General features: G+C 38.5%; 1 protein-coding gene across 2 annotated transcripts in view; it reads right to left on the reverse strand.

Annotated features, from left to right (window-relative positions):
* Nucleotides 1–363: 363 nt before the first annotated feature.
* Nucleotides 364–27,485, reverse strand: part of LOC126458406 (luc7-like protein 3) — a 144,102-nt gene continuing 116,980 nt past the window's right edge. Inside the window, exons 9-10 of one of the 2 annotated variants that reach the window (XR_007585631.1) lie at nucleotides 11,551–11,638; nucleotides 364–1,104 (exon numbers count right to left, since the gene is read on the reverse strand). The gene's annotated coding sequence lies outside the window, so the exon portion shown is untranslated. The remainder of the gene's footprint in view (nucleotides 1,105–11,550; nucleotides 11,639–27,485) is intronic. The other variant, XM_050095421.1, reaches the window with a different exon arrangement.

The following is a 27,485-nucleotide window of genomic DNA, read 5'->3' on the forward strand; positions in this document are numbered from 1 at the left end:
CCCTTTGCATGTACCTAGTGTTACCGCAGGGTCTGCATTTTCCAATTATGACTCATACTCAGAAAAAGTCTATTTGAAGGAATGCTAAATAAACTTTTTCACAGATACTATCAACCATACAACCTTGGTATTTATAATATCATCATGTCATCTCCCTTAAAACAAGACAGAGAGGATTATTTTGCAGGCATGTCAAATAACAACATGACCCACATGAGAGATAAACATTATGTACACATCTTACTGACCACATCTGACTGTTAGTTTGACAGATATTACTGAAATTTTAATCCTGTCTGATGATAAAAGAATCATGGGTTTCAAATGAAAGAAATAACAAGATTCCAACAATAAAAAGAATACTCCTGATGTTCAAGAATTTATTTCCTTTCCATAACATAATTTTACAATTCTTGTAACTCATCACTATGAATCATCATTTGTATAAAAAGTAATTTCATTCTAAAACATTAAAGATGCTTCAAACATACCTTATCAAAATGGATATCCAGGTGGCATCAAAACAATGATAAAAGAAGCTGTAGTCATGCAGCAAATTACAGCAGTTCCAGCAATATGGTGGTCTGCTTGTTGCATATTTTCTGCTCATTTGATATTATCACATTTTACTTGGGAGTAACAAAATTACATTTGCTGCCTCCATATCAAGACACTACTCACTTCACAGTAACATACACAAATGCATGATGAATGATGAACTATTACAATGATTACAAAGATAATGCTGTCATTTACTGAAAGTGAGTAGTGATGTAATACATTCAGTTAACCACAATTTATTAATCTTACAAATTCATATAAACCAGTTAATGTAAATGACTGGACACTAGGGGAATGTGATTTTTAATTTTCAGAGCCAGTAGCAATAACAAAAGAAGGATGCTTATAAATAAAGATCACCTTGCATTTGGGATGACATCTTGAAGATTCCAAGAGAAACATTTCCAAACAGAACATCGCCAGGTTGTGCCGACACAGTGAGAGACCAAGATCTTCAATCAAATATAGCTCTGTACTCCTGCTTGCAAGGATATTGACACTGCTTCTTGAGTACACTGTAGACAGCATACCCTTTTTATGTGACTGAAAGAAGTAATATTACAGCTTTTAGTCATAGATATCACAATATCTTATATTTATCAGCACACTTGGTTCAAGATGGTGCGAGGAACTGACAGAAGCACAATATTTACTTTGGAAATAAGAATATTGCTGCAATTATTCACTGTAGACATCTGAAGTTTTGTGAATGTGCATTTTACACCATTATATGGTCGTAAAATACTGAGTAATTGAATAACCAAATTACTCATTTTAGGGATTCTGAGCTAACTGCAAATGAAGTACAATTATCATTACCACGTGTGCATGCATGTAATATCAAGCAACATTGAAGTTTAAAAGTACACTTTAAATTCAGCTAACAAACAACTGTATTCTGAGTATTCAGTATCACCAATCATAAGACAGAGATTAGTGCAGTGTCACTTCACTAAAATACCTATGCCTTGCATGTATGGTCAGTCCAGTTACAAGTTTACTGTTTTTCTCACTTATTACATTGCTTATTATTACTGTCAAAACATTACACCATCTCAAACTTAATAATCAACTATAACATGTAACTGCAGCAACAAGGCAATAAAGTTCATTATGTTTCAAATCAAATTTTAACTTCTGCAATGAATCACAATATAAAGTGGGATAACTTCTCTATATTTTTACAGCTGAATTTATGAATGAACACATTACTAACTGGAAACTGTTTATATATTTCCAATCATATTTATTTTTTATTAATGTAAAAAATAGCAAAATAACAGTTTTTCATTGCCAAGTTTGCAGTCATTTAATACACAAAAACACATGCATTTTTTCATGTGTTTATGTGTGAGAATCAAAGTTAACTATGATATACAAATCCTGCTTGAAAAAATATAAATACCTCTAAATGAATCCTTTCATTAACACACCATTTGTGGGGATAAGGGGATACAATGAAGATGAAATTGTCCCCACACAATTGCGCTGGATATGATGTCATAGTAGTTATTTTCCATGCCTAATCTGCTGCAATAAAATAGCAGAACTACCCCAAATGATTTATTTGTAAATATATATTAGGATTCTGATCACACTTTCTGGCAATGCAGACATTACTTTAAAAATTCTGTTGTTTCAACAAATAGATTACAGCACTCAAGTGTACTTTTGTAGTATGAAAGAGCATCATGGTTACTAAATATCATATTTCTCACTCTAACATTTAACCAGATGCTTGTTAATTTTTATTTCATTCTGTAACAAATCTACAGCAAAATGGCGCAGTTTTAAAGATACTTCAAACAGCTTTTCTGTGATTCACTTGAGTATGTACCACTGCTTAAATCTTGCTACAATGTATTACGAGGTCAGCACAATGGACATAAACAGTCACGGAATTCCACCCGTCATCCTGTCTTCTGACTAACAAAATTAGAGCAGATTTTGTTTATACTGTCTTTAATGTGCCCAGTACAAAAGGCAAAAGTAGAAAATGCATAATCGTTAGATACCAGGGCACTCAACATAATATTCACACTATGGCAAAAAACAATACTACTGCAGTCTCAAAGTGAACTACTGTGACAAGTAAGGGAATAAGCTGTAATTTTGTTAAACTGCCACTAAAAAACTTTCAAGGAGGAATCTGTTCAAATCATTCTTTTAACATAAATTCTGAGGCTCCTGAATGCAGCTGGCTACAGCAGTAGTGAGATTTATCATGGGAGCAAACATAAAAGCTAGAATGACAATGTTAGCGGAGAGATGAAATTAATGATTTAAAACATATGTGCTCTCATACAACACATGGCACAAGTGAAGTTAGTTATGACGAACGACCACACTGACAGTCAGCTAACCTCAATGAAGATTTAAGAAGGGAATTCATTTCAGTTTTCATTTACTGCCAAACCTGTTATCACACAATATTAACATGCATGAGAAAATGTTTTAGTTTTACTTCTGGCTAAAGTTACAGCCCTTTGGTATTATGAAAAGGATAGATGGCTTCTCACTGTGTAGCAGAGATGTTGAGCCACAGAAAGGTGCAACAGAAAGACTGACAAGTAAGCTTTTGGTCAAAATGCCTTCTTCCAAATTAAACACTACCCCCCCCCCCCCCCCAAACACGGCCCTTTGGCTGAAAGCTTACTTGTTTGACTGTCTTTTTGTTGTGCCTATCTCTGACTCAACATCTCCACTATATGATGAGTAGCAATCTATTCTTTTCATAATATTATTATTATTCCCTACTGGATTTTCTAAAGTTACAGTATGTCTGTTGACACAAAACTGTAAACTTTTTTTACTATATGTTCTCCAGTTCATTACTTCAAGAAAGATTAAACTTGTTCAACATAATAAACACTGTACTTTATGTACTCAGTATGAAGAGAACTGCAATATGATGTCATATAATAATTTTCCATGCAACATCTACCTCAATCTTCCGGAATGAGGGACAAATACAGTATGTGCAAGCTTGCTATAAACAGGAACAAGATCGAAAGCTAAGCCAAGATGCTCAACTTCTTTTCTACGGTTATGAATTGCTTAACAACACATTATACAAAAAGTTAGCTTTGCATTACTAATTTTCGCAGTAGTGATGAAAGGCTTCTATTAACTCAATTTTAATGTTCACCATTTTCAAATTTTTTGGTGATAATGAGGAAATGTAAAGCTTTTATTGCATAAATGTCCACAACCCATAAAATAACCTTCGTCATATTTCATGAAGGGAGCAATATTTACGAGGGTGGCTTTAAAAGCTCTTGGAATCACCACAAGATGTCAGCGATAGCGCAACGAGTTGTCCATGTGATATTCATTGGGCTGTTGTCTTTAAACACGTGCCATGTCCGTGATCTTAGAAGAGAACTGTGGTGGTAACATGGCTCTATTGTTGTTCCCGTGTAGTGATTTGCAAAGATGGGGGGAGGAGGGGGGGGAAATCGTGATTTGAGCAGTAATTAAGTACTTCGTAAAGAAAGGTATGAAAGCAAAGGACGTTCATGCCGATTTCCAGATTACACTGGGGGAATGCTCCTTCATATCCCACTGTTGCCAATAGGACAAATGAATTTAAATTTGGTTGGGACAGCTTGGATGATGATCTGCCCAGTGGTTGACCAAGATGTGTCACTACTCCAGAACTCATTACAAAAGTGCGCAAAGTGGTCTTGGAGGATCGCTGATTGAAAGTGCGTGAAATTGCTCACACTTGCCAGATGTCATCTGAAACGGTGTATCACATTTTAACTGAAGAATTAGAAATGAAAAAATTACCTGCAAGATGGGTACCACGACTCTTGACGATGGATCACAAATGCATGAGATGGATATATCGGAACAATGTTTGGCCCATTTTAGGAGAAACTAACAAGATTTTCTGTGTCAGTTTGTGACCACAGATGAAAATTGGATGCAATACTATACCCCACAGACAAAACAACAGTCAAAGCAGTGAGAACATCCTGATTCTGCACCACCAACGAAAGCAAAGACAATTCCTTTGGCGGGAAAGGTCACGGCATCAGTGTTCTGGGATGCGAAGGGGATTCTGTTTGTAGATTATCTCCCAACTGGGCAAACAATTACTAGAGAATATTATGTTAACTTCCTGGACAAATTGCAACAAAAGATAGGTGAAAAAAGGTCTGGTTTAGCAAGGAAGAAAGTCATCTTCCATCAAGACAATGCGCGCCCGCACACGTGCTGTCGACATGGCAAAATTACACGAACTAATGTATGAATTATTGCCACACCTGTCTTTATTCACCTGATACAGCTCCGTCAGACTTCCATCTCTTCCCAAAACTGAAAATTTTTCTCGGTGGTCGAAGATTCACTTCAAATGAAGAATTGATAACCGGAGTTGACAACTATTTTGCAGGCCTGGAGGAAACTCATTTTTGAGATGGAATCAAGGCACTGGAACATCGTTGGACGAAGTGCATTAATCTACAAGGAGAAATTAAAAAAGTTTCAGTGAAGTAAGTACTTTTTTTCTATCAGACTCTGCGAACTTTTCAAACCACCCTCGTAGAATGCAGTCTTCTGTGAATGAGTTGTTTTACAATTACTGAGTGCATTACATCACTATTACAGGCTAATAGTGAAATGAAGCATGAAGTGATTTTTAGAGGGAATGTAATTGGAATCAGTTTGGGATGAGTGAGGGTGGTAAGCAGTTCAAGTGATACACAATACATACTAGTGTGGCTTGCATGGTAAATATCTGAAGTGTAATCATCCTGAGCAAGTAACAAAGTGCATGTCGAGTTGTGTAAGTGGTGTTAATAATGATTAGAAATGTAAGAAGACAGGAGACTGGAAAGTAGGAACGTAATGTCATCCTTAAGCAATAGATGGAGAAATAGGTTAATGATAATTAAAAAACAGTCTTGATCACAAATTTCTTTTGATCAGAGTGACCTGTTTCAATCCTTAAGGATCATCTTCAGACTCCAGAATGGCAGGTGGACTTCCATGGAGCAAGCTGCACCGCCCCACAATGCTGAACTGGTGCAGAGAGCAGTCAGTTCAGTGTCGTGGGTCGGCGCATGTTTCTTCATGGAAGTCCACCTGCCGTTTTGGAGTCTGAAGATGATCCTTAAGGATTGAAACCGGTCACTCCGATTAAAAGAAATTTGCGATCAAGACTTTTTTCTAAATTATCATATTAATATATAGGATTGCTGATAATGTTTTCAAAAATTTTACATAGATTAAAAGTGAGAAGTAAACTAAAGCTGCCTAAAAAATTTGATAACGTTTTCTTACAAAGTGACTTCCTCCTCTGTTATGAGAAACATCAGTGTAACTTAGACCCTAAATATGAAAAACACATTCCCATAAGAAATTACATAACATTTCCATTGGAATGCTATGCCAATGGAAACCCAAGCTTTCATTTTTTATTTTTCTCTAGCACATTTCTCTTAATACCATTATTATAGAAATAAATTATTATTCTGGTGAATTCCCATATCATCTTAACTATCTTAAGTCAGGTTAATTAATCTCTGTGCAACTATTCAAGTACAAACATCACTTTTGTATTGATGAATGGTTTATGTCTTTTTCCTCCTAATTCTGTTAGTGCACAAACTGAATGGCTATGACAACAACCAACCATTATTTTCCAAATGCCAAGGACCATTCCTTTCCATATGCATCACAAGGAGAAGAAAGTCTGTGCATTTATGCAAATCATTTGACTTGTCATATTTCAATGTGTCTCCAAAAATAAAAAAAAGAGGACAAAAGAACTGCCTTGTCCCTGAACTTTATTAGTGAGTTAATGGTTTCAAAAGTAAGTCTCCACTCTGTTCCACTTATCTGATATTTGCTGGCAGTGTGTATGATGTTCTTCACACATTTACCAGCCAAACAAGTTAGGAATGATATACAGGTAGTTTTGTCATGACTGTCTTACAAACTTCACTACTGCACTCAAGCTACACTTCTTCACATTATTCCTGCCAACTGAAGTTTGGTGCTTATTCTTCCCCAACCTCTGACTTCTATATTTTGCTTACGTGATTGACCATACTGGTTATCTTCAAAGCAGGGCTCATTTACTGATGAGGATTGTTACTACAATTGACAAAAATAACTATTTTCCTTGTTTATATTTTGTGTGTTTCATACTTTTAATTGTGTAGATTTCTACTATCAACAGCACCACAATAGGACAGTCTGATTGTTGTTAAGCAGCCTACTGATATATGCATGTGGCTTGTGTGCAATTCAGCTGTGTTTAGTGCATCTGTACTAAAATTGGAGCTTGTGGTTTTCCTTGACAGGGATTAGCAGTATCGTCTTCAGTATGTCCAGACGACACCATAGCTGAGATTTACGCCATTTATAGAATCACCATTGGGGTGTTCCATTGCTTATTTTTTCTATCTTTTGCACTTCTCATTTTCTGACTACTTTGGTTGACACATTTTTTTATTATTATTATTATATAGTTTTGTATAACGAGACATGGATAGGGACTGTGGTGTTTGTGAGTGTGGACATGAGGGGAATTGGCCATTGTCTGGAAAAAGGTAGTAGCCACAAACAAGATCAACAGGCTTCAGGCCACAGCTCAAGTTGTAGCAATGTTTGAGCACTTTAGCGAAAGTTGTGACACTCTAGTGTTGCTGATATCTCCAACATTGCACCACATACCAATGAGCAAGGTAAGAAATTTGTCCTCACTTGCTGAGTGAATAGTGGATTTCTTTTCTCAGAGCAGAAGGAGAATCCAAAATCAGAGAGCACAGCTGTCCGCTTACATTCTCTCGGTAGGTACTAAGTGCTGCCCTATGCTGATAACATATCTGAGCCAGCACAGCATGCTTCAAATCTGGGCCCAGTTAGATTTTCATAGCAAGTCCACACAAGATCAGAGTGGACACACTGGCAATTGGGAGCACCAATGTTAGATGGGTAATGGAGCCCTTTAGAGAAATAACTGGCACATCACAAATGAAGGCCAATGTGTACTTCGAATGTTTACAAAGTGGTGTTGTCGAAGACGGGAAAGAGAGACTATTGGCAGCTTCTGAACATACTATATGCCTGTATTTGTCTTTTGGACTTTTGTCTATGTTTGTTGTTAAATTTATTGGATACAGGTTCCGGCTTTTATGCAAAACACTGTTTTTTCTTGTTTTCCAAACATGTTTCATCACCTCTGTGCCATCATCAGTGTGTTATGTTTACTGAAAAACTGTAGAAATCAACATTTTTAGGTTGTAAGCAGCCTAACAAAATGAGGACTACAGGAAGTTTTTGTCCATACTTTGATTGTATGTCATATGATTTTGCAGAACCATCTGTTTGGTGTCCTGCACTGATAACTTGTCATCTGCAAACCAAATGACGTAAATGTTAATTTTATCTGTGGATTAAGACAGCCTTTGATTTAAAAAAATGCGATTTTGCTATGTCAAAATGTTTTGTGTATATACTTGTTATTACATTAACAGATATATACACAAAATATATATATTTTTAAATCAAATACATTACATTAATAAGCATATATGCAAAACTTTTGCCACACCAATATCACATTTAAAAAAATTAAGCGATGTGTTAACTTGCAGATAAAATTCACATTTACAATGTATGGTTTGCAGATGACCCGCTGTCATAATTGTATATATATATATAAACTTGTCTTTCAGCTTCAGTTTGTTAGACCAGTTACAACCTAAAATACATACACTTTTTACAGTTTTTCAATAAACAAAACCCACTGATGATGGCACAGAGAGGCCAAAACATGTTTGGGTAACAAGAAAAAACAGTGTTTTGCATAAAAGGCGGAACCTTTAATAATGAGTAAAATACTACTTGCAACTGGCTGCAAATCATAGCTCATGTTGGTACAAATGATGCTTGCCATCTAGGTTCTGAGGTCATCCTCAGTTCTTTTACACAGTTCGCAGGATGTAAGCATGGATCACTATCTGCAGCATCACACATGTATAATCAATGATTGTGACCCTCTAGTCTGGAGAAAATTGGAAGGTCTAACCATGTCTCAAAGTATGGTGTGACAATCTTGGATGTGGCGTTCTCGGCATATGCTATTGGTTGGAGAAGTGTAGGGCCACCTAAATAGATAGTAAAATAATCTGGGTGATGGTAAGCATTAATGACAGGTCAAACACGATAATCAGGTGCTTTTATATACCAGCTGCTGTAGAACCTGTAATGGTAGGTTACTTTAGAGAAATCCTGGAGAATATAATGGATAAGTTTCCTGATCAGATGACTGTAACAGGGTGACACTTTAATCTGTCAGCAAAAGAAGGTGACAGTCACATCATTAAAAGTAATGTCAAGAACACGGATTAGTGAGAGATTGTTCTGAACATTTATTTCTGAAAAATGTTTGACGGAGTTAGAGAACTAAGTCGAGATTGTAACATCTTAAAGCCCTCAGTGACTAACATATACAAATTTTGAATCATTTAACATAAAAAGGGCATCAGTGATCATGAGATTGTTATAGCATCAATTACTACAGGTGTTATAAGGTGTCTTAAGGTAGGAAAACATTTTTATTGGATGATGTAAAACAAATTACAGAGCAGCCAATCTGTCAGATCAAATATTTAGTGCTGGGAATGAAGACATGGAGTACAAATGGATGATTGTGAGGTATGGGAAAGACCTACTGTTGATCGAGCCCTTTTACAAAGTTGCTATGAAAACAAAGAGAGCTGCCTCACAGATTTAAGCCACGTCAAGAATTAGCAATAACAAATGCAATGCAAGAAGCATTCAATGAATCCAAAAGTACAATTTTGCTAACTGAACTGACCACAGATTTTAAGAAGTGTTGGCCTTAGATTAAGTCAAAAGCCAGTCAAAATAATCTAGTCTCTCAGTGATCATACTGGTGCCAAAGCAGATGACATAGAGGAGGTCAAATACTGAATCCAGTCTTTCAAAAATGCTTCACTGTGGAAAAGTGTAATACGATTTGTCTTTTTTGGTCATTGCACAAACTCTCAAATGGCAGATATTGAGATAAGTGATTGAGGAATAGAAATTATGCATAAGAACTTGCTCCCCTTCTAGAAGCAGTTTGTTGTAGGTCACTGGAATAACAGAGTACCAGGCTACTGAAAGAGGCAAAATTCATTCCTGTTTCCAAAAAGGTTCATCTGACAGATGCACATAATTATATATCAATACTGATCTGTTGCAGAACTGAAGAACATGTTTTATGCTCTTGCATCATAACATTTCTGGAGAACGAAAATGACTGGAGAATGAAAATGACTTGTAAACTGTAAATACCAACAAGTATTTCACAGCCAGACACTTTCCAAAACTCAGCTTGCTCTGTCTATCCTTGAGAAACAGAGCACAACAGACAACAGTAGCGAGGTTGATGCTGTGATCCTCTGCTTCCAGGAGGAATTCGAAACAGTTCTGCACAGTAGTTTGGTGAACCAAATATTGGACAACATTTATGACTGGATTCAGGGTCTCCTAGTACATAGCACTCATCACCTTGTTTTTCAGGGGACTAAATCAACAAGTGTAAAAGTAATTTCAACAGTAATCAGAGTGTGTTATAGGGTTGGTACTGTTTACTATATGCGTAATACATAAATGGTCTAGTGGATAACATTGGAAATTCTGGGAGGCTATTTGTGAACCATTGCTGTTGTCTATAGGAAAGTAGAAACCTCAGAAGACTGTAGTGAATTGAAAGAGGATCTGCAAAGGTTCAACAATTGGTGCAGAATCTGGCAGTTGACTGTGACCATAAAAGTAAAGAAATGTATTATACTGCACATAAATAGGCAAGGGGCTCCATTACTGTTCCCTTACATTATAAATGATAAATCACTGGTACCAGTAATTACCAGAAGAAGCTATTCGCAGAATGTGAAGGAAACATTCTTCATCCACGAAAGCAGTGGCTCACAAAACACTCATTCAACAGATTCTTGGGTACTGCTTATCAGTCTGGGGGCCTTACCAGTTTAGAAGAGATAGAAAATATCTAATGAAATGGAGCATGTTGTGGCATAGTCACGTTTAGTGACTGCAAGAGAGTTATTTAAATGCTCCAGAAACTCCAGTAGCAGATACTACACAGTCCTACTATTAAGAGGCCCCAGGAAAAGTTTAATAAAACTCTTAATGCAGAAGGATATGAAATCAAATTTGTACATGGCACAACCCTATGGTTGAGAAATTAAGGGACTTTGAAAGAGATGCAGGAATCATAAATGGAATTATAAAATGGACAACTATTTTCCTCTGATTTTGGTTTCATTTCAGTAGAGATTAAAACTCTTAATTTTTTAATATTTCCTGTATCAGTTTATCTTCGACAATTATGTGAACATTTTGAAACAGTGCCATAACAGCCACAAAGAAAATCTATCAAATTAAATTCAAGCACAAAATAAAACTGTTTTGATATGATGGTAGTTGAAATTTTATGTTGGCCACAACTGTGGCAACACAAACAGTTTTTTTACACTTGCACACGATTAACTGCTATTTTCACACAGAGTGAACTGGTTTTAATAGGTCATCATTTACCTTTTATGCAGGATGAAACCATTTTTAACAGTTTATTCATTACATACAGTTAATTTAGGCACTTCATGCCAACAACAATGAATCCTTTTATATTTTGTGCTCAACTTTCAAACAATTTAACAAAGAAGCATTAAGACATTTAAACACACAGTGAATAGTTTTTGGGAATTATTTCAAAAACAAGTTCATAGTGATAATTACGTATACCCAGATAGATTCCTCCACTGGTGCTGCTTGCCAGAAAGTGTTTCAGAAATCCTAAAAGCACGTAATTAATATAACTATATGCATTATCTGCCTAAAATAAAATATTTAATATTAAGTAATTAAACATTTGCTATCTTAAATGTTGTCACAAATAAACCACGCAATAAATGAGATCCTTAAACTATAGTAGCTAGAGATCACCTGGAAATGAGTAAAATCCTGAAGATGTTTACACCAGCAGGCTCTAAGCCAACCAACGAATCACAAGCAGGCTGAGCGGACAGCATTGCTAGTGGAGTAAATGTTACACTATCAATCAGTCAAAACTAACAAACTCCTTACATCACTATCCCCACAAATTCACTACGTTACTTTATTGGTACAAAACATGTATTTTATAGTAGTCTCTTCCATTGTAATTTTATCTACACAGGATTGTTGACTTCGTAATGCAAACAGTCAATTCAAACACAAATGAAATTACAACTGCACAATATTAAGTATGAGAGTATAATGTTGGAGGCAAGGTATCGGAGTGTGGCTTATTCTTTCCAATGCACATCTAATATATTCTCCTCGGCTATTATGGAAGTGGAATTAAGGTAGGTGTGAGGGGTGATCAATAAACAAGTTTTTCAATAAATATGGGAAACATGTACATCTTTAACTAACTTCTGCATTCTCAATGCTTAAAATTGTTGTTAGTGGATCTAACACGAATAACAACACATACTAAATTCAAAAATATATACAGTATTCATGAAACTTAGTGCTGTTCATAGTCTGGTAACAATCACATACACTAAACAATCACTTGACAAACAGTTTTATCTGACACAAGAAAGAAATTAGCTGGGAGAGAATTTCCAAATTTCCAGCAGTCTGTTTTCTGTGAGCTACGCAATTAATGCAAAACAAAATAATCCCACTAAATAACAGAAATGGAGAGCATATATATTGTGATTACTTTTGTGAAATACTTCCAAATGGTGGGAGAGGAATTTTTCAAAAATCAACAAGAAGTAAAAATCATGTGGACTACGAAAAACATTTCGAATATCAGATATGAAAACAGAATGTGACATTCTAAGAAGTAAATAATAAATGAAAGCTGTAAGAGTATCACAGCAAAATAAAGTGACCCAACAGTATAAGCTTTGGCTGTTGGGGAATGATCAACAAAAAATGAATATAAGAAGACTTTAATAAATTTTGAGCTTTGTAAGTACTAAAGTACCATTCTTTGGTGATTGTAGAAAAGAAAAGAAATATGTACAAAAAGACAAAACAAATATGGAAGAACTTCTCTGAATAATTTACTGTGTATGTATCTGTTACATTTTTATATTTTTTATCTTCTCTTTCCTAAGCTCACTACGAATTGCATTTAGTTAATGCATGAAACATTTCTCAAGTTGCTGCTGGCTAAAATCCAAATTTGCTGCTAATCAGGTTTTCACGCGCAACTAGTATGACATAAAATTTCCATTTTTCAATTTTCAATTTTCATATTTAGATATAGGGGACACTAATAGCTTGACAATGAACAAAATTATAGCATCAATCTCCAACAATACAGAAATGCATACAACAGGTGTCATCCATCTTCATAAAATCAACTCCTGAACACTGGCCAACATTTAGTCCAAACCATTGTGGCATGTTTTTTTTTATCACTGCATAGTAATGGATCATCAAAGCAACCACTTTGAAAATCCTTTCCACAATATAAAATAATGTCTAAGAATAATTTCAAAGAGAAATGATGAACAAGAAAGTGAAAAATAAATGATTGTTGCCCACTTTGTCTTTTTTAAATTTTGGTCACATAATATATTTGCAAATAATGAATAATGAAACAATGGTCTCTATTTACTTCATATATCTGCAAACTGTTCTGTACCGAACAACAAAAACAATGTGTAATGAAGGTGGTGATTACCTCAAAATTCCTTACATGCTAATGCTGATACCCAACACAGAAATTTACTGCAAGAGATGTTTTCCATTAACTAGACAAGATTTGACAGAACAAAAAAACTACATTTAAATTACAAGTTTAAGTCATGTATCTGATGAGCTGGCAGCAAAACTTAAGAGATTCAGAAGGTGGATGCAAGGGTATTTCACAAGTTTCTTGTTCCAACTCACACACTGAAAAACCATGATGTAGAGGAATATATCATTTGGGCAGGTGCACTAGGCAAATGTAGTGTCCTCCATCACCTGTATGCAAGATTTCATGGCATGGAAACCATGAAATTCTTTTCAAGACATTTAAAAGAGTGAGAGAACCCAAAAGAACCAAAGTAAAACACAGTTGTGAAAAGGCATTATGAATTTCATTCAGTCAGTACAAAGTACATATGCTTTGTGGGATGCTCGAAAGTTATTACTCTTGGGACTATCTCCTGTCTAATGTCTACACATACACTATTTCTGCATACGCTCTGCTCTTGGAAAGACGAGTCATATTTAAAAGTGCATTTTGTCGGCCTTATCATTTATCATGAAGGAATTAAACACAAACACACACACACACACACACACACACACACACACACACACACACACATATTCATGGCTGGAGTCCTGGTAGTAAGCACTATAGAATATGATTATGGTCATTAATAAATATGGAATTATCAATCTGACTGGAAATCTGAAAATATTTTGTCTATCAATCACAATGTGATAACATCATGAATTAAGCTTTTTATAGCCAGGAACTGTGATGTTCTTCATTGAAATCAAATCTCTGCAGACTTCACAGAAACATAGGTAACAAACACACACTGTCACATAGAATCCATATCAAACAAAAACTGAATCTACATCAAATAGAAGGTTCCTCATATAAACAAGACCTCCATCATATTTTCCACACTTCACATCCCACTGCACAACTTTCAGTTCCATTCAGCAAATTACCACAAACATATATACCACATAAGGACCACAAAGGAACAAGAAATTTGAGCTTGTATGGAGGCATGCAAAGAGCTGTTTTTCCCTTGATCTATTTGTGACTAGAACAGGAAAGGAAATTACTAACAGTGGCACAAGGTACCCTCCAGCAAGCACCATATCATGGCTTATGGATATGTATGTAGTTGTAGATTACTAACTGCACATAATAAGCATGCTCGTATAGCTGAACTGTTAAACCATAAAAGAAACAAGAAACACACAGATGAGGAGAAAAATCTCATAGACTAATGACAGCAATGAATCCTATCAGAACTTAAATCTTCAAATATTTACGAAATAAAACACTTTATAGCATGTCCACTTTCTGTAATTTAGTACCAGAAAAAGTTGGTAGATAAATGATACTTTAACAGGCAGATGTGCATTGGTTTTTAGGGGAATAAATAATGTAGTCAAAAATCCCTTAATTTTTAGGAAGGTTCCTCAATGGTGGTGCTTTTACCAGGGCATTCTCTAGGCCATAATTCTATTAGTGACGTAACACTAGTGTAAAATCTGTGTCAGCTAAGCTGAAAGTGAGCCAGCTGAGCTACTAGTATGTTATACCAACCCAAGTACATGGAATAGTTCACTGTGTAGGGAACCACAGTGAGAGTTATCCCCAGGCCTTGTCTGCATGAGGGGGCCATTCGCTCCATATGCTCAGTCCAACACACAGCTGTGTACACCTGAAGCAGTTTAAATTTGCTAGGATACCTTGCTTTACTTTATGGCTCTTTCATCATCTGCTAGTATGAGAGACAGAAGCCTTCAACTTCAGCTCCCTACTCAAACAGGTCAGTATAGTGTACTCCGTGAAGATACATACCACAGATAGTGGCTATAAAACATTTGACAGTGACTCTTCATGATGTTCAGGGTGCGGCAAATAAAAGTGGCCCGGATGAATGGATACAATTGGACATGAATGTACCTTAACGAACAGCAAAGGTAAAGATCTACAGTTACTTCCAACATGATGGTGCAGCCACCCCACAACTTGCTAACCTTCTGAGCCCATTTATGTAATCTTTACGCTTAACAGAGATGTTAGCAGAGGTCAGTTTAATCGCGGTCATAGCTTGCCACCAAGGTCAGCTGATCTGTCAGTTTGTGATTACTTTGTGTGGGGAGCCCTGAAGTCTAAGGGGTATCGCAACAACCCTCCAGAACTGCACCAGAACATTTTGGATGAGGCTGCAGCAATTCCAGCAGTCCAGCTTTGTTTTGCCTTTAGCAACTTGCTGACCAGGACCCAAAAGTGCCAAGAAAACAATGGTGGTCACTTTCAACATCTGCTATAGTCAGGTTAGTACTGTATTTCCTTTCCTCTACTGTGTTTCTTTGTCCCTTGGAATTATGTTTTCCGGGAGGCTTCTATTTGTCCAACCTGTAGAAGGGACCTCAGCTATGGATGAGTACTAAAAAATAAATAAATGCTTACTGGGCATAAAAAATTAAGTACTTCAATGAGAAGTCTTGGGTCCAGACACTGTCTCACCCACCCTATAGTTACAATTTATCTTTATGACTTCTTCCTGTTCGCCAAACTAAGGTCGTCGATTTGCGTCTGCAGAAACAGATGTCCCTACATACGACGCTTGCTTTAATAATGTTGTAAAAAAAAAAGTATTATGAAGCCTTCAGCAAGTGGTTTGAATAGATGTAGCAGTGCACACAAGTCGCCGATGTGGCGTCACCTAAAAAGAACTTGCAATTCGGGGGCCGAACTCCCCCAAATGGGGCCTCCCAGACAACAATGCCATACGATCATTTCAAGGAAGATTACTTTAAAAATATGACAAGATACAATAACAACCAAGACGAAGTCTCAAAACTTTGAAGATGGTTACTGTACTGTTCCAGTCCATTCCAGTTTCTGACTAAGCTTTGTTCATAAATGCTATTACTAAACCATCAACGTGTACTGTACGCTTCCTAATGACTTGTTTACTTCAAAGCAAATGTTATATTTATGACTGCAATATTGATGCAAACAGCACCAATTTGATATAACAATGAAAAACGTGATTTGCACTCATGCAGTGACTACGAACTTCTATGTATACAGACCGAAGCGGCAAGTGAAAATTTGTACCAAGGCTGGGAATCAAACCTGGGTCTCCTGCTTACTGTGCAGATGCTCTAGCCACTAAGCCACCTTGGCACAGTGGTTTGCACAACTGCATGGATTACCCTGGCATTCATTCCTCCTTCATCCAAATTCTCACTTCCACTACAGCTGCCATGCGGTTGTGCTATCTGCTGTGCCAAGGTGGTTTAGTGGCTAGTGTATCTGCATAGTAAGCAAGAGACCCAGGTTCAATTCCCGGCCTTGGTACAAATTTTCACTCGCCGCTTCAATCTATATACATAAAAGCACTTCTACATTAGACCAGTGAAATCTCTGAAATTGTGTCATTTCACTAACAACTTTGATAAATGCAGTACTGGATCAACAATAAAGTCTTAGATGGTGAAAATGTCTAATATGTAGTGATGATACAGAAAATGGAAGCTGGCTACATGAAATAAGTGACAACCATCTGACATTTTCATAGAACGGTTTATGGTAAGTGAACACAAGCATTCAGATTTGAGAGGAAGAACTGAACACGCACTGTTTAAATACAGGTGAAGACTCAATGTATAATCATGTAAACAGGGAAGGAAAACCCCATACTGACACCATTCTACTGTCAGTGTGTTTTTATACAACAGAAATTCTCACACTCTGAACAAGTTTGAACAATTAAACCTAACCATTTTTCACTTTTGAATAATGGATGTGGATCTTTGCATGCCATGTTACTAGTGAGACAGAGAGAGAGAGAGAGAGAGAGAGAGAGAGAGAGAGAGAGAGAGAGAGAGAGAGAGAGAGGGGGGGGGGGGGAGGGGGGGGGGAGGGGGGGGGGGGGGAAGGAGTGAAATTAATGGGGCAACATTGGTAGCAGTACAGGATAATAAGATCTATAACATAAAAACAAAAAGGTAATATATGGTAATGTGTAAAGTTAATAACAGTAATAAAACAATGAGAAAATATAAAAGCTATGAAACTGTCAAAAATAAATTTAGACCCAGGGCCCAAGGAACTATAAGTAATCAACATTTGTTGACACTCTGAATTTATCCTAATAAAGTTAATGACAAATATTCACAAACGGTGGACAGGGCAGAGGGGAGGTGTGAAGAGGAGACCTTGTTTGAAGGCAACAGCAACCGTCTTGCTCACAGGAGTACACGGTTGTTTCTCTTAAATCTCCATAATAAACAACTAGAAAACGAATGGTGCTCCTGTATTTTAACTTAGATCACTCCTATTAAACAGAGAATACACCAATGAATAATACAAAGTACAAAAAGTGTTTAATATTAAATGTCCGAAGTCCAAGGAAGAGAAAGATAAAAATCAATTTGGAAGTAATCCCTTAGATCATCCCCATATATCTTTTTTTCTATGCCTTCATATTTGTATTTATAATGAAGATACACTACAGTGACAAACATCATACAACAGAGTGATTATTTAAGCTGACTGCTATGATGCATGGATGCAATAATGGGAGTGTTGCAGAGGTTAGAGTACAGGAAGCTGCATGAACTGAGAGAGATTCACCTATATTACTACAGAGAGTCATGATAAAATGATTTTGTGAAAATGCTGCAGCTGTACAATGCTGAAGCAACTACAGAAAAATACATAAAAAAGAAGTACTGAGTTCACTATCTGCATATTGCAACAACAAAAGAAAGTGGAAGGCCAGTCGTAGTTAGTACGGAATGACTTATTGATCAATGTTTCTACTGCTTCACAGCCTGTGCCATATGGATCCTTCCCACCAACACCAGCTTTTCTGAATTGCGCAGCTGGGAACTTTCCCCACAATACATACTACGTTCCCATAACCCTCCTGACCCCACCTTTGTTAGTCACTGTCCTCACCCATCCAGCCCCTTCTGTATTCCCATTCCAGCACTACACAGCTGTCATTCCACCACCACACCTAGTCTTTTTATATATCTCCTTTTCCGCTACCCCTGCCCCCCCCCCCCCTCCCCACCTCTCTCCTGTCCTACGTCTAACCTGCAGCACTTCAGTGTCTGCCGCCACCACCACCATACATCCCTCTCCCTCCCTGCCCCGGCCTCCTCCTTACCCACACCTAGTCACCACTCCCATCATGCACTGGTGCTGCTGGTCGCAGTGTGGTTTCAGCTGCCTGAGACTACAGTCCCGTGCTGGTCGCAGTGTGGTTTCAGTTGCCTGAGACTACAGTCTCGTGTGTGTGTGTATTGTTGACGAAGGCCTTAATGGCCGAAAGCTTTAATTGTGAGAGTCTTTTTGATGTGCCTATCTGAGACTCAGCATCATTGCTATATGGTGAATAGCAACTTTCCTTCTCATAATACTGTTACATTCCATCCTGGATTTTCCATTGTTTGATTTCTGGAATAAAGTATTTATCTGTCACAGCTCCCAATATGTCAATAACAGACACATAAATTGATAATCTATAGTAAACAGAACATTTTGCAGCTGAGATGTGAATGAACATGCATAGAAATGGATCTTACCCCAAGTTGTAAATATTGCTCTCCAAAAACCTTAGACTTTACTTTTCTTTATGCTGTTCACAAATATAATAAATTAATCAACTTTCTGAAATAGTAAGAACTCAATACGCAAATAACAATATAACAACTGAAGAAGCAACTGTTATGCATCAGTGTCTTATTACTACAACAACAACAAAAAATGTTTCCTTCATTTGTTTTTCAAGAGAGCTCACTAATGTAAACATACGGGTCTCAAGGCTATTGAGTAAGACTGCAACTCTATGATCTATAATTTGCAAATTAAAGTTCAGTTTAGGCATTAGTTTGTAAGAAACACACAAAATAAAACAACATTACACTGCAGCCAAAACAGTGTGTGTGTGTGTGTGTGTGTGTGTGTGTGTGTGTGTGTGTGTGTTAGCTCTAAAGAAGAAAATTTTATTGTCAAAGTTCAACCTCATTTTCAATCTGGTTTATGTGTCAGATGACTTCTGTTATATGGTGAGCAATTACTTTTAATGCTCCCATTATTTTCTAGGCATACACCAGTGATGTAATGAATTTCATGAAACATTATCTGGACATGGAATAAACAGCAATGACATCCTAAAAAAGGACATTGCTTCATGTTAACTCACCTAATGAAGAATTACCAAAAAAAGTACATATAAAATTGACAACCAGTCACATTAGATGAGACATGTATAAATTATGATAATGAGACCAGAAGTATGTGGAAATGGGCCCTGTTGTATTGAAAATGTTTGTTTCTTTGGACACACTGGAAGAAAGATGATGTGAAAGACTATAATTGTTTGGTGAACTGACTGAGGGAAATTAAGTATGTTTGAAAATTATTGAATAGGAAAAAAAAGATCCTCTCTCATGCTTCTTATCTACTGGTCCTGTACCTGTTGCTCATGTTGGATGGGAATCTTTTCACTTTTTGTCTTATGTGATTAATACAACTAAATAATCATTAGCTATCTTAGCAAGGCCAAAGACCAAATTTGTATCAACATCGTATATTATAAGCCACATTCACACTTCACTGTTCTTGATGAGTAAAATCTTGCATTAAAATATGCAGGCATTGTGAGGGAGGTAATGAACAACATTGTCAACAGGATTGTCTCCCTGGGTTCTAAACATCATGTTTAACAAACTTAACAGAAAGTGAAATTTAACCGACAGGAAGAAGATGCTGTGATATGCAAATGATTAGCTTTTCAGAGCATTCACACAAGGTTGGCACCGGTGGCGACACCTACAACGTGCTGACATGAGGTCAACCAATTTCTCATACACAAACAGCAGTTCACCGGCATTGCCTGGTAAAACGTTGCTGTGATGCCTCGGGTAAGGAGGAGAAATGCGTACTATCACGTTTCCGACTTTGATAAAGGTCGGACTGTAGCCTATCGCAATTGCGGTTCATCATATCGCGACTCTGCTGCTCACGTTGGTCGAGATCCAATGACTGTTAGCAGAATATGGAATCGGTGGGTTCAGGAGGGTAATACGGAACGCCGTGCTGGATCCCAATGGCCTCGTATCACTAGCAGTCGAGATGACAGGCATCTTATCCACATGGCTGTAATGGATTGTGCAGCCACGTCTCGATCCCTGAGTCAACAGATGGGGACGTTTGCAAGATAACAACCATCTGCACCAACAGTTTGATGACGTTTGCAGCAGCATGGACTATCAGCTCGGTGACCATGGCTGCGGTTACCCTGGACGCTGCATCACAGACAGAAGCACCTGCAATGGTGTACTCTATGATGAACCTGGGTGTACGAATGGCAAAAAGTCATTTTTTCGGATGAATCCAGGTTCTGTTTAAATCAACATGATGGTCACATCCACGTTTGGCGGCATCGCGGTGAACGCACATTGGAAGCGTGTATTCGTCATCGCCATACTGGTGTATCACCCGGCATGATGGTATGGGGTGCCTTTGGTTACAGGTCTCGGTCACCTCGTTTGCATCGATGGCACTTTGAATAGTAGACGTTACATTTCAGATATGTTACGACCCGTAGCTCTACCCTTCATTCGATCCCTGCGAAACTCTACATTTCAGCAGGATAATGCATGACCGCATGTTGCATGCCCTGTACAGGCCTTTCTGGATACAGAAAATGTTCGACTGCTGCCCTGGCCAGCACATTCTCCAGATCTCTCACCAATTGAAAACGTCTGGTCAATGGTGGCCGAGCAACTGGCTCGTCACAATACGTCAGTCACTACTCTTTATGAACTGTGATATTGTGTTGAAGCTGCATGGGAAGCTGTAGCTGTACACGCCATCCAACCTCTGTTTGACTCAATGCCCAGGCGTATCAAGGCCGTTATTACAGCCAGAGGTGGTTGTTCTGGGTACTGATTTCTCAGGATCTATGCACCCAAATTGCGTGAAAATGTAATCATGTGCCAGTTCTAGTATAATATATTTGTCCAATGAGTACCCGTTTATCATCTGCATTTCTTCTTGATGTAGCAATTTTAATGGCAAGTAGTGTACAATTTTGTACGATATGTCAGGTTATCTGCTTGGGAGCAACAAGTTAGATTGATGATGTCTAAGGTTTTATATGTTTTTATGTGATATGGCCAATGGCCTAAGCAAAAATAAATTATTTGCTGTACAAACTAAGTAAATTCCATTCAGCAGGAAGATATAGTTACAATACTGCAATTTTCATTATAATACTGCAGTTTTCATTTTCATCTGTAGCTAGTAAACCTCCTGCATAAGTACAGAGATTAAGTCCTTATGTTAGATATTAAGAGGCTGAATTCTAATGTTATTTCCACTTCAGTTGTAAGTAAAAGCTAGATTTCTGACTGCAAAAACATATTTGGCAGAATGAGATTTTCACTCTACGGCGGAGTGTGCGCTGATATGAAACTTCCTGGTGGATTAAAACTGTGTGCCGGACCGAGACTCGAACTCGGGATCTTTGCCTTTCGCGGGCAAGTGCTCTACCGACTGAGCTACCCAAGCACGACTATGGAATCGGTGGGTTCAGCGCACACTCCGCTGCAGAGTGAAAATCTCATTCTGGAAACATCCCCCAGGCTGTGGCTAAGCCATGTCTCCACAATATCCTTTCTTTCAGGAGTGCTAGTTCTGCAAGGTTCGCAGGAGAGCTTCTGTTAAGTTTGGAAGGTAGGAGACGAGGTACTGGCAGAAGTAAAGCTGTGAGGACGGGGCGTGAGTCGTGCTTGGGTAGCTCAGTCGGTAGAGCACTTGCCCGCGAAAGGCAAAGTTCCCGAGTTCGAGTCTCGGTCCGGCACACAGTTTTAATCTGCCAGGAAGTTTCATATTTGGCAGAAACTGCAAAAATATAACCACTTTATGTTTAACATACCAACAAACACACTAAAATACTTGGAGGAAATGGGGATTCATTTATTAGTGCTTAAGATTTTTTTAAAAGAAGTTTCTGTAGCTCTTTCACACACACAAGCATACAATAAGTTTAACACTTAGGAAAGGCCTTGTACAAAAAAAAGTACACTTGAAATGGAACAAAAGGATTAAAGTGACTACACAAAAAAATTATGACTGATCACTTATAAAGGTCCCCTTTTAAAAGGCAACACACTAACTTATGTACCATAAGCATTTCATATTTATTGTTAGTCTAGACTGAATAACTCCTAAGTAATAGGGCAATGCGTTATTCAGAGACTAGTTACCGAACCCACCTTGTCATCTAAGACGGCAGGAGCAATGTTTGTGATGACTTGCTTGCAGATTTTATGAACTACAACTTAGTATTTCTCACTTCTGACAACTTGTTTCCCCCATGTCACCAAGATGACGGCATGTTGTACCACAACATTTCTTCAGGACACACTGGCATGTTGTGCCACAACATTTCTTCAGGACACACTGACTGCCATAGCTTAATTTCACCTATTTCCTATAGTTCTGGGCATCCAATAAAATGATACAACACACTGCTACTACTGTTAACAGGTAGGGGAGTTTGAACCTTCGCGACTAGCTTCTCTGCTTAACACACAATTCATAAAGCTTGAAAACCTTTTGAGAACATGATCATCCAAACCATGAGCTATTAGCAGTATAATGCTCCTACTACACAGATTCATTTACTTGTAATGCTTCATAATTATGGTTCGCATTTGAAATATTTTATACAACTTATTTACAAAAGTACAATGGCATACAACTAATTCTGCACACCAGCAAGCCAATAAAGATTCTAGGCTTCTTAAACATCCAAATGGCAAACTAGTTCACAAATGCTCTAGCTACAAACTAAGTTGGCTCAAACCAAGTGGTATCATGTTTGATGTTGGAGGTGATTCCAATTTTCTTCTTTTTTCCCCCTTCTAAATGAGCTATGACGACCAGTTCTAGTGTGTATGAGAGAATCAGTATAGGATGCTAATAACAGTGAAATAGATGGACCTTATAAAGCTGACTATGATTTGATGTAACATAAGCAGCTGTTGAACAGAAAGTGGTGGCTTTAAAGTAAGGCCATAGAAGCTGGATACATGGTTTGTTATGTAAGCATATGAAGCCAGCCTAATCCTATCTCAGTAAACATAACTCGCAATTTCCAAATACACAGGCTTAATTGATTAGTACACATATCGATAATAAAAAGAGTCAGATAAAAAACCTTTTAAGATGTGAGCAGATGCCAGCTCCCCATGAGATGTGATTAAGGCACTACCAAGTTCAGTGTTTTAAGAGCTCTTGCTTTCAGATTCTTGATGTGTATAGAGAACAAAATATCATAATAGAATACTGGTCAAAAGACTTCCACACACGGAAGAAGCACCGTTAGAAGTGTCTTACTGCTGTTATAACATTAACAGAGAAGGCGGTTAAAGAGAAAGAAGCTAACCACTGACTTAATTCAGCAGTATCCGTAAGAATTGGGGGACAGACTGGAAGATCAACAGGAAAGAATGACCATATGCAGAGAAAGTGTTACAAAGAGTCTTTAATATAAATATCTTCTTAAACATCAAGAGGCTATCAGCATATTGGCACAAGGACAAGTTAATTTTCAGTTTCATGGCAGTTTGTTTTATTACCTCTAAACTGAGGAAACAATGGGGGCATTGTGCTATGGGATCTGCGAGAGCCACATTGTCTATTGTTTCTTGTGGCAGAAATAAGGTGTATAATTAATGAAACCGCAGTTTTTTAGTATACAGAGGTGTGAAAATTATTAGACACAAAATAAAAAGATTGATGTTTTCTAATGTACACTCCTGGAAATTGAAATAAGAACACCGTGAATTTATTGTCCCAGGAAGGGGAAACTTTATTGACATATTCCTGGGGTCAGATACATCACATGATCACACTGACAGAACCATAGGCACATAGACACAGCCAACAGAGCATGCACAATGTGGGCACTAGTACATTGTATATCCACCTTTCGCAGCAATGCAGGCTGCTATTCTCCCATGGAGACGATCGTAGAGATGCTGGATGTAGTCCTGTGGAACGGCTTGTCATGCCATTTCCACCTGGCGCCTCAGTTGGACCAGCGTTCGTGCTGGACGTGCAGACCGCGTGAGACGACGCTTCATCCAGTCCCAAACATGCTCAATGGGGGACAGATCCGGAGATCTTGCTGGCCAGGGTAGTTGACTTACACCTTCTAGAGGACGTTGGGTGGCACGGGATACATGCGGACGTGCATTGTCCTGTTGGAACAGCAAGTTCCCTTGCCGGTCTAGGAATGGTAGAACGATGGGTTCGATGACGGTTTGGATGTACCGTGCACTATTCAGTGTCCCCTCGACGATCACCAGTGGTGTACGGCCAGTGTAGGAGATCGCTCCCCACACCATGATGCCGGGTGTTGGCCCTGTGTGCCTCGGTCGTATGCAGTCCTGATTGTGGCGCTCACCTGCACGGCGCCAAACACGCATACGACCATCATTGGCACCAAGGCAGAAGCGACTCTCATCGCTGAAGACGACACGTCTCCATTCGTCCCTCCATTCACGCCTGTTGCGACACCACTGGAGGCGGGCTGCACGATGTTGGGGCGTGAGCGGAAGACGGCCTAACGGTGTGCGGGACCATAGCCCAGCTTCATGGAGACGGTTGCGAATGGTCCTCGCCGATACCCCAGGAGCAACAGTGTCCCTAATTTGCTGGGAAGTGGCGGTGCGGTCCCCTACGGCACTGCGTAGGATCCTACGGTCTTGGCGTGCATCCGTGCGTCGCTGCGGTCCGGTCCCAGGTCGACGGGCACGTGCACCTTCCGCCGACCACTGGCGACAATATCGATGTACTGTGGAGACCTCACGCCCCACGTGTTGAGCAATTCGGCGGTACGTCCACCCGGCCTCCCGCATGCCCACTATACGCCCTCGCTCAAAGTCCGTCAACTGCACATACGGTTCACGTCCACGCTGTCGCGGCATGCTACCAGTGTTAAAGACTGCGATGGAGCTCCGTATGCCACGGCAAACTGGCTGGCACTGACGGCGGCGGTGCACAAATGCTGCGCTGCTAGCGCCATTCGACGGCCAACACCGCGGTTCCTGGTGTGTCCGCTGTGCCGTGCGTGTGATCATTGCTTGTACAGCCCTCTCGCAGTGTCCGGAGCAAGTATGGTGGGTCTGACACACCGGTGTCAATGTGTTCTTTTTTCCATTTCCAGGAGTGTATTTCGCTCTAGAATTATTCAACCATCTGATTTTGGCATTTTCACTCAATTATATCTATATGGCAGTACTGTGCCAATAACAATGTTGGCAGCACTCCCTATCAGTCAACTGTTATTGTTGAGGCAGAGATTGCTTGTTTGCAGCTGTTTTGGAGACAGTTTAATTTTGCTGGGACATACTTCAGGTGTGTTTATATTTAATGTATAATTAAACAATAATTTATGAGTATCTCTGCTTGAATTTTAGCCATAAAATATAAATATTGTCTTTATTATCGATAATTCTTTCATTTGTCAGGTATTTGTTGGACTTGGGTCCAAAAAGCAATCTGTAACCAAGAAAAGTTACTACTATCAAACAGTTACTTGAAGAAAAACAGTACTCCCAGTGAGAAATAGCAAGCAGGTTACAAATTTCACAAAAATCTGTACTCTACATTTGCCAGGCAGTGAAAGATGGCATTAATTTCAGTCCTGCACATCAGGAGAACTGTGGACGCAAGAGCCTACTGTCCCCTAGAACTCAATGTAAACTTGTTCAGATGGCGAAAAAACAACAGATCAGCTACCAGTCAAGATTTCAACACGGTTCTGGAGAACTTTAGAGTCAATGTTTGTACCTCTACAAGCTGCAGAAAGCATTCTAGCAATGAGAGCAAAGAGATTTAAATGGATTCATGAAGCTAGAAATCAGTTTGAAGAGGACTTGAGCTAGGCAAATAAACTTTATTTAAACCAATTGAGAACCTATACGTGAAAATTTATTTTGAAAGTTGAATGTTTGTTTTCAACAAAATATTGAAAACAGATATGGAGAAATTCTTTTTTTCCTTCTGTTCATATGAGCATATAACATCTGAAATCATGGCCCTTTTATGATTAAACTGCCCCTCCCCCCCTTTCAGGTCTGCTTTCCTGACTAGTCTATATTCTCCATACATGAAGAAAGTAGACAGTACATCTGAAGCATGGTTGAGGAAGAGTTTTCTAAGTTTTGTATTTCTGAGTTTTGTATAGTGCAAACTGTGGAACATCCTAAGTCTGTTGTGGGGTGGGGTGTCATGTCAGCAAAGGGTACTGGCTGCCTCTACATTGTGGAAGGAACTGTGAATCAGACTCGGTATAGTAAAATTTAGGAAAAGAGGCTTTTATCCCAGGTGAAGGAATTATTTCCCAACGGTAACTTTGTGTTTATGCACAATGGTGCACCTTGCCATAAAGCTAATTCAGCTGCACAGCTCTTAGTTGAAAATGATGTAAAAACTTTGTCATAGCTGGAAATAGTCCCCTACATAAATGCTATAGAGAATTGGGGGGCAATTGTTAACCAGAAGTTGAGGAGCATCAGCAATTCAAGGCTGCAACTCATCAAGAAACTGATCTATATATGACATCATGATGAAGACATCAAAAATTCATGCTAAAGGCTCACATACACAAAGCCACGATATGTCGAACTGCTCATTAGGAATAAAGGCATGCATTGCATATAAAGTACTAAGGTATTCTCATTTGGTGAACAAATTCTTTTAAACTGTAAAATGTGTTCATTTGAAGAAAAAACAACCTTGAGTCTAATAATTTTGACACCTCTGTAGAAGTGTTAGTAGAATGCATTGTTTTCCTGGAACAAGGTACTCAAATTCCCTCATTGTTGCAAACTGTTTATTATCTACTCACCTAGAGGCAGCACCCACGCGCACGCACACATGCGCGCGCGCGCACACACACATACACACACATACACACACACACACACACACACACACACACACACACACACACAGGTTTAACTTTTATAAGCTTTCGAAGCCAGTGGCTCCTCCTTCTGGCAGAAGAGTTGAAAGGGGAAGGAAGAGGGGTAAAGAAAAAGGAATGTCTCTTTCCTTCTCATCCCACCCAGTAAGTATCTGCTGACCCAGG

The sequence above is a fragment of the Schistocerca serialis genome, chromosome 2 (assembly GCF_023864345.2).
Source record: "Schistocerca serialis cubense isolate TAMUIC-IGC-003099 chromosome 2, iqSchSeri2.2, whole genome shotgun sequence".
Lineage (NCBI taxonomy): Eukaryota > Metazoa > Arthropoda > Insecta > Orthoptera > Acrididae > Schistocerca > Schistocerca serialis.